This window comes from Brassica napus, chromosome C5 (assembly GCF_020379485.1).
Source record: "Brassica napus cultivar Da-Ae chromosome C5, Da-Ae, whole genome shotgun sequence".
Classification (NCBI taxonomy): Eukaryota; Viridiplantae; Streptophyta; class Magnoliopsida; order Brassicales; family Brassicaceae; genus Brassica; species Brassica napus.
Window position 1 is genome coordinate 35,638,273 of NC_063448.1, and position 9,723 is coordinate 35,647,995.

At 31.5% G+C, this 9,723-nt stretch overlaps 1 long non-coding RNA gene across 1 annotated transcript; it reads left to right on the top strand.

The window, feature by feature from the left end:
* The first annotated feature begins 2,166 nt into the window (after positions 1-2,166).
* LOC111211148 lies at positions 2,167-9,295 on the top strand. Its single transcript, XR_007324260.1, has 7 exons — positions 2,167-3,617; positions 4,021-5,878; positions 5,996-6,071; positions 8,370-8,428; positions 8,544-8,638; positions 8,753-8,914; positions 9,008-9,295. It is a non-coding gene; the product is annotated as an uncharacterized LOC111211148 (long non-coding RNA).
* The last annotated feature ends 428 nt before the right edge of the window (positions 9,296-9,723 follow it).

Consider the following 9,723-nt stretch of genomic DNA (forward strand, 5'->3'; position numbering starts at 1 on the left):
GCTTCAACAAGTACGTCAAGACATAAACCCTCAGTTTATCCTTCTCCATATCAGCGTATCTTGCATCCATATGGTAACTCACCACTCCGCATGCCTTATGTACTAACGACTAATGAATCAATGACTTCGTTGCCTAGTTAATGACGGAAGACTATTGACATCTAAAAGCTCCACTTGCATTTTCAATAGAGTCTTTAGAATTCCACAAAGTCCCAGCTTCCCTCTTGAAACCGAAGCTCATATTATTTTCGTTACTCTTACAGTTAGTTAGAAGCACCACTCGACAAATGCGTTGTTCCACTCAGAAACCCTTTTCTCTCAATTTTATTCACATGTTTTCTTGGTTTCACACAGAAAGTCTATTTTTATTATCAAATGAGCTTTTATCTTTTTTAATGAAAGTTTTATGGCTTATACACACACACACATCATCATCATCATCATCATCACCATTAATTTTATAGTCACTTCTATTCTATCACAAGAATTTTCTTCATTTTGTGTTTGCTGCTGTGCCATTAAAGCCATTTAATATCAATTAAAGTAGTCCCAGGCAAACCTACCACTTATTTTCTCCACCATACATTAACCTGAAAGAAAAAAAAATCTATACAGGCTTCAAGCCTTCACTTGCGTTTGAAAACAAACAACAATGTAAATTAATTTGACATGACGCTGATTAAGAGGCGTACCAAATCGGTCATCAATGTTTAAGGCTGATGTTGTAACTTGTAAAGGAAGAAAAACGAGTTCACAAATCTTATGTGAAGATAAATTTTGAAACTTTTGCATGATATATAAAAGTTAGTTGGAACATAAACAAAATAGAGAAAGCTGGTCCATAATTACCAGAAAGATTATGTGGATTGAGATTAAGCCCACCCCTCTCGGGATTATTTACTCGGTTTGGATATTCATACAACATCCTCACTATATTTAGACAAATATAGATCACAAAGTATGGATATAAGCATCCTAGAAACACAACTTTAGTAACAAATTAATAACAGCAAGAACATGGCAGAGACTCAAGGAAAGGTCATCACTTGCAAAGGTAAGTAAAGTACTCACCAACGTGACTGTTTCTTATGATATGGTGATGACGATGATGATTATGGTGGAATGATGCATGTATGTAGCTGCTGTAGTATGGGGTCCAAAAGAGCCGCTTGTAATACAAGAAATATGCGTAGATCCTCCTCAGAAAATGGAAGTTCGGGTTAAAATCCTTTACTCCTCCATTTGTCACACCGATCTCGGAGCTTGGACCGGAGTGGTAATGCATGCACCTAGATTCAAATCATGCTTCTTGATTAATATTGTAATCTAATTAGAATATCAAATTTTGTTTATTAAAGAATGAAGGTGAACGAGCATTTCCAAGGATTCTTGTAGCCAACCCAAATTGTGATATATATCAGTCGTATTTAAAACTTACCCGTGACGCTAATTTTTGTTTGGACAGAATTTAGGTTCACTCCTTACGGTGAATTCACCTCACCTTTTAGGATCAATCAAAGTGATACATAGATTATTAATTAAAAATATTAAATTAAATAAAAAATAGTTACAAAAAATAAAAACGCTAATTTTAACGACGCTAACGCTTCCAGCTAAACCATAAACCCTAAATCTTAAATTCTAAACCCTATACCCTAAATTCTAAACCCAAATCCAAACCCCTAAACTCAAACCCTATACCCTAAACCCTAAACCCAAATTATATACCCTAAATCCAAAAACAAGACTATAAACCTAAACTCTATACCCTAAACTCAAGTCCTAGACCCTAAACCCAAACCGTAAACCTTAAACCCAAATTATATACCCTAAACCCAAAACTTTAACCATAAATCCAAACGTTAAATCCTAAACCCAAATCGTAAATCCTAAACCCAAAACCTATACCTAAAACTCAAATCCTAGACCCCAAACCCAAACGGTAAACCCTAAGCCCAAACCCCAAACTTAGATGCTATAGGGTTTGGGTTAAGGTTTACGGTTTGGGTTTAGGGTCTAAGACTTGGGTTTATAGTATAGGGTTTAGGTTTATAGTCTATTTTTTGGGTTTAAGGTATATAATTTGGGTTTAGGGTCTAGGATTATGGTGTAGGGTATAGGGTTTAGGTTTAGGGGTTTGGATTTGGGTTTATAATTTATGGTTTAGGGTTTAGAATTTAAGGTTTAGGGTATAGCTGCGTTAGCGTCGTTAAAATTAACATTTTTATTTTTTTTTAGCTATTTTTTATTTAATTTAATGTTTTTTAATTAATAATCTACGTGACACTTTAATTGGTCTTTAAGAGTGGGGTGAATTTAAAGGTAACCTAAGTTTTGTTCTTTTTGTTTTGTTTTGGAAGTATAATAGGATAGTTGAAAGTGTAGGAGGAGTGAAAGATGTGAAAGAAGGAGACTATGTGATTCCCACTTTCAATGGAGAATGTGGTGAATGTAGAGTGTGTACGAATGGAGTAAGTAATCTCTGTGAGAGATATAAAGTGGATCCAATGAAAAGACTGATGGTTAACGATGGAGGGACGAGATTCTCAACCACCACAAACAAAGACGGTGGTTCGAGCCAGAAGCAACGCGTTTATCACTTCCTTAACACATCCACGTTCACTGAATACACCGTCTTGGACTCGGCTTGCGTCGTCAAGATCGATCCTAATGCTCCTCTCAAGCAAATGAGCCTCTTGAGCTGTGGTGTCTCCACTGGTTAGTTATATCTCTCAAATAGAAAACTAGAAGCATAAATTGGGTCCATATGATCTTAAGCATTGATGATTCTTTTATGAGAAATGACTTGTAATGACTCTAATCATTCATGTTATTACTAGACTAACTCTTATAATTTTGTAATTATTAGAACAATACATCTATCAAGCAAATGTACACAAAACACCCTGTCTAATATATTTTTTTTAATAGAACTTCTCTTTTTCTCAATATGGGAGAAAACAGATGCTTCATCTCAATCATATTCTGATTCACCTAGATAACCCTAAATTGTCATCCTCTTCGTCACGTCCACCTCTGCCTGCACTTTCTCCGTCATCTCTACCTCAGGTCTGCGATCACCTCCCTCACCTTCTCCAACTACTTCTGTAGCGATTCGTAAACCACACATTCATCATTGGAGATCTCTAAATCTCTTTACAAGATAACCTTTGAATCTGTAAGTCATGAATCTTTGGTAATCCAATTAATTTTGTCATCTGGTTAATTATCTCCTGAAAAACAAAAGCCTTTCAAATTTGGGTTTTATTGATTTGACGTTAACAAAGGTTCCTATTTTTTCTTAATAGAGAGCTTAGCAAATGATCATCGTATAGCGTTTTGGTACAAATATTAGAATTGAATTTTGTGTGAAAAAAGAGAAAAAAAAATGGAATTGAATTTTGTACTTTTGCAGAAGCAAAAACTTAACACGTGACGTGGGTGAATCGAGAGTCTCCGAGGGAGCCTTATCCGATCAATTACTGTCTCACTCATTCTCCATCTGCTCGATGAAGATGTCTTGCTTGGTCTCATTAACTTGCTCGTTCGTCCCCTTCGACACAAGTCTGACTCGGCCAACTCATTCCATCATTATCTCATCTCCTATTGTCAACAAGGTAAACCCTTATGTCTGTACACAACCACCGGTGCTTTTCTGTTTTTGTAGCTTAGAGTGTGTTTTTGTCTGTATATTGAGCTTCTTGTTCATTAAGGTAAAGCAGTCACCTTTACTTGTTGTCTGTAATTGTTTTTCCGTTCTTGTTTTCGTAGCTTAGTGTGTGTTCTTGTTTGTATGTTGAGCTTATTGCCTTATCTGTACACAACCACTCAGTTCTTGTTTGCATGTCGCCCTTGATGTGAATAAAAATGTGGCCTTTCTTGGTTTGTGCCTCTGTCTCACATTCTATTGTCATAAACACTTATATGCATCTGCCATTGATGCTTGAGAGTTATTCTCTTCAAAGCTTGTTTCTTTATCTCTTGGGTAACTTAAAGATACATTTTTGATGGATTGTTTAGGAGTCTTATTGTACAAGCTGCGTGGACTCGAAGATCACGCGGTGAAGCAGCGAAAAGACCCAACAGGGAGTCATGGAAGCAAAGAACAGACACGCACATGAGACCTTTCCTGCTCAATGTCTTCTTCTACAGGAAGTTCATTCATGCCAAAGTGATGCATAGGCCAACAAGAAAAGTCATTTCAGTTGCCACCACAAATGCAAGAAATATAAGGACTAATATACCGTAGGCTCATAGCTGAGCGTTCAATGGAAGCAGACGAGTATGATGTGTCTTATAAGCCAAGAAAGGGTGAAAGAATTGAAGGGAAGCTAGGGATTGTATTGATACCATTAAGGAACATGGCACTGTTTTTGTTCCTTGATTCTTTGTTGCAAAACATTTGTGTTACCAAGAAAGGTTTGTGTTTTGTTTCCTTAATGTTCATACCCAAACTCGTCAGGTACTTCATCCTTCGAAACCCTAAACTCAGGATAGTTGAAAGTTTTCAAAAAAGAATCATTTATGTATGTACCAAAGTCAAGACTTGGCATTCGATAGATTATAGTTAACTGTAAGAGTCTTCTTAAAGCTGTTATCTTCATAGGAAAGAAAAATAAAAAACAAGCTAGGCTTACAGAAACTGTAAGCTCCAACTCGTGTTCTGAGAAATCAACTCCATAATTCTCATATATGATTTTTAGAAAATCCTCATATATGAATTTTAGAAAATCCTCATATCTAGTTTCTTCGGCCGCAAGTAATTTACTATCTTGATCATTATACACTTCAAATAACCATTTCTTTCTTTCAAATTTTCACTTTCCACAGACGAAAATAATGTGATCCATATTTTCCAAGTAATAAAGATTGCAAACAAGTGATTAAACCACCATGAAAAGGGACAAATTGATAAGGAAGAAAAGATGGATGAAAGAGATGACGACAATTACCAAAAATTTATCTAATTACGATTGTAATTAACCTAAAAATAAACCATATTCGAAAATAATATAAACCGGGTCGAAATTGAACATTAAACTAAGTGTGGTTTACTTAAACTCATATTTCCGTCAACAAATCTGCAACAACATAAATTAAAAAGTCTGTGACCACATAAAAAAAAGTCTACCAACTATTTTAAGTCGGATATATAACTCTGCCATAAGAAAACAAGTCGAATGTAAGAAAATAAATCGGTTCATAAGAAAATAAGTTGACCACAAAAATTTACCATTTATAACAAATTTGCTATCTCATTCGCCAGACATATTATAAAAAATCTGTTTTATATTCAAATCGGACGATTAACTCTGCCGTGGAAACAAATTTGACGTTTCTACGAAAGTCTGACACCACTTTAACGGTGGATTTATTTTTCTAAATAGATTTTATAAACAGACTTATTACTCGATAGATTTATTTTTTTTAAAATAAATCTACCGCCGACAAATGCTAAGGGTACTTCGGTAATTTTCTTTTTTGTTATAACTATGAGCAAGGACAATTTTGACCAGAAAAATATTCTAATAATTTTCAAAAAATATGAGTCATTCTAGTAATAACACAATAAATTTGTGTCATTTTAGTAAACTTCCCTTCTTTTATTTTCTTTTTTGGATTTTTGAATACAAATGTCATTATTATCTCCGATTAGGGATCTAATATTATTATCTCCGATTAGGGATCTAATATATATAGTGAGCTTTGGGAGTAGCTAGGGAACACGAGAGGAGATAGGACCTTTCTTTCAGAAACACCATTTTTTTTCTCGTTGTCTCTGTCAAATAAGGTAGGTGTGGGAGCAGCTTGGAACACTGCCAATGTGAAGGAAGGAACAACCACTGCTGTCTTTGGATTGGGTTCTGTTGGACTCGCTGTAAGATTAATTTAACAAATCCATTCAAGCACCCTATTCATTTTCAATACATATATGATATATGTATAAAGTCAAAATAATGTATTTATAAATATATTCTATGAATGGAAACTGAAGGTTGCTGAAGGTGCAAGAGCAAGAGGAGTTTCTAGGATCATTGGTGTTGACGCTAATGCTTCCAAATTTGAGAAAGGTGTATACTTTCTATGCCAATCCTTTTAAATCAGTTTTAGTATGGGTTTTTTCTTGGTTTATGAACTACTCCCTCGTCCATTAAGATAAATTTTTTAGAAAAAAGTTTGTTTCACAAAGATGTATTTTTGTGTTTTTTATGAAAAAATCGTAAAATTCAAGAAAATTAATTGACTTTATTAAATTACTATTGGTTAAAAATTATTGAAAATTGAAAATTACAGAAAACGAACATTTATTATGATAGTTAAATGTGTTTTTTTAATATGTGTGAAAATACTAAAATGCATATATTTGTAGAACGGAGGGAGTACTAAATAAGATTGAAATGTCATTAATTTGATTTCATACGAACTTGTGTGAAGTCCAATTTGAATTTCCAACTGAGTGCTGGATTAAATTATTAATTAGTTTCAATAGTTTTAACATATATTTTTCATTTTTGGTTTTGACGGAAGAAAATCAACATCGATCTTGAAGTAAAGCAAATACATTATAACTTTTATGAATTAACTAATACTGGATTTCGATATATTAACGGAATTTCTCAATTCTGAATCTTAATAATTTTCGATAAAATAATATCTCTCCACATTAATAAATACTAGTATAACACATGCGCAAGGGTGAATTTATATGAAAATTATTTAAGAAATATGGTATGGAAAAAAAATTATATTTTTGATTGAATTAATATTTTTGGCTTTTAAACAATTTTTTAAAAACTTTTTTGTTAATTAAATAATTTGTTTATTAATGAATTGCTTTCATTTTTAAAAATATTTTACATCAAAAAAATCACTTATTGCATAAAAACCTAACGTTTAGGCCGAAAAATCTGAGGTCTACTATTTGGTTATAATGAAACTATGTCAGCTCAGTTTTATAACATGATTTAGCAATTTAAAAGTTAATTATGGTTATGAGAAGTTTACGTTCACTTGCCAATCCTATCCATCTTTAATATTTTTGTTTTGACCTGAGATTTAGAAAATGTTTAAGATTTAATTTTTTTAAAGAGATATATACTTAGGTTAAGATTCGCTACTTGTGCAGAATAAATATTTTATATTTATAACTTATGTTATGTTTTTCTACATATTATGAAATAATAAAATAATAATTATATATTAAATAACTAATAAATTAGTTACTATATTATGTAATAAATTGGCTTGCGCATATAAATCAAACGACCGCTTTTTGTTTATTCGCAATCATTTTAGGGTAAATAAATCAAAACAATCAATTTTATCTATCGTATATGATATATAATTAAATTTAAATGATATTAGCATAGATATATAGTATACTTTTAATATGAATATTTATTAAATTAGGTTTCTACTCATATGATTTTATGATTATTTTCATATTTGTGTAACAAAACTTTACACCAACGATTTTTTTAATGTGGAATGTCTAATGGTTTCAATAATTTATAATCATTTAAGAAAACAATGAAGATTTCAAAATTAAAATATTAACTTTTCAATATATGTTCAACGCGGATATCAAAATATAAGTATATATTTTCATATGATGTATAGTTTAATTTAAACGATATGATATATATATATATATATATATATATATATATATATTAACATAAACACCTATAAAATAAAATTATTTATTCATATGATTTTATAATCATTGTATCTTATAATAGAAAAAAAAATTAAACCTTGATCACAAAAGTTTATGTGAGACTTTTAACAATTTTAGTAATTTATACTCGTTTTGAAAAATTCAAAATTCAACATATACAAAAAAAAATCTAAATTTTTATTATATGATTAATGTAATTGTGTAATTTATTTTAATAATAAATAATTAAACAAAAATGATAAAAAGTATACAAATTGTTAGCAAATCTTTATTATTTAAAATCATTAATTTCTATATATATCTTTATCACATTAGGTAATTATGTAGGTTTTAGTTAAGGAAAAAATATATAATAATTTCAATTTGATAAATGAATGGTCCATAATGGACATACTAACAATTTAATTTTGGACTAACAAATTTTTCAATTGATCCTCAAGCCGTCACGTAAGCAAAATTAACATTCTAATTAAGTGACAAAGTAAGACATTTTTTTAGTTAGTACAAACTACAGTTATAACTTTTTAAATGTTTCTCAATTAATATATTAATTGATTGATGGTCACAAAGTTGCTATTCGATAGAAGTTTTTCATTTGCTTAAAGCCGTCATTGCAATAAATTTTAACTTTACATGCGGTTTAGAGTAATGGACATAGCTAACATATTACTACAATTCATTATTACAGGTAAACTGGGTATAACAGATTTCGTAAACCCTAAAGACTTAACAAAGCCAGTACATGAGGTACAATCAAATTTCATATTACAAAAAATTATCAATGATACAAATTAGCTTAGTATTAATTATTAAATGAATTTAACTATTGTGATGGGATCAATATATATACCGAAAACAAAAGAGGATTCGAGAGCTAATGAGTGGAGGCGTGGACTATAGCTTCGAATGTACAGGAAACGTCGATGTTCTTCGCGAACCTTTTTATCCACTCAAGCAGTAACTCCCTTACAAATACTATCGTTTGAGATCAGCGAGTTAATTTGTTTACTTGATAAAATAAAATTAGTTACTTAAGAAACAAGTAAATGTGACAAATTAATACGTTGATAGGGTTGGGGATCGACGGTGCTTGTAGGAATTTATCCGACACCAAAAACATTGCCTCTTCATCCAATGGAACTTTTCGACGACCGCACAATCACCGGTTCTATATTCGGTGGTTTCAAGCCCAAATCTCAGCTTCCAAATTTTGCTCAACAATGCATGAAAGGGGTCTGAGTTTCATCTAAAGATTCCATATACTATAACATTCTTTAAATCGATTTAATTTTGCTTTCTAGATTAATTTGATTTTTTTATTTGTAGGTTGTGAAATTAGAACCTTTTATTACGAATGAGCTTCCATTTGAGAAGATAAACGATGTGTTTCAGCTGCTTCGCGATGAAAAATCTCTTCGTTGTGTTCTCCAAATCTCTAAATTTCTCAAGAAATGATTCTACGTATCTTCCCAAAGTTTACTATTATATAATCAACAAACACTTCTATTTGTATCATTTATTTTTTTATCATAAATTTATGAATATCATCAGTAGTCCGATGATATAAACATTATTTGTGCTCAGTTATTAGTTAATTTGATTAAACTCAAATGATCTTGTGCCTTCCGGTGGGAACCAAAACTTGCAAAATCAAAATTTATAATGAAAAACCGTAATTTTTCGGGGAACCGGATTTTCAGCATTAGTCAAAGACAAGTAATCAGAAAAAGATGTCAGGTAAAATATGTTAATAAAAGTGAATGCATAAACGAATAAGACTTTGCTCGAATTTTTTTTTTTGCAAGCGTATTATTCCAGAAACAAGACCGTATATGAGGCTCACCTAGAAGCGAGACTACAACTGAACTGAATAAGCAAAGGTGGTGCATCTATCTAATTTTGCTAGAATAACAACCTAAGCTTAAAGTTCATATGCGAGTTGCAACTCTTATGTAAACGGACAAAAAACAAAGACTAATGTTCAAAGTGCATAGAATTTTGGTCCTTTGTTCTGTATCAGCCGTTGTTTATACACTCCTCCT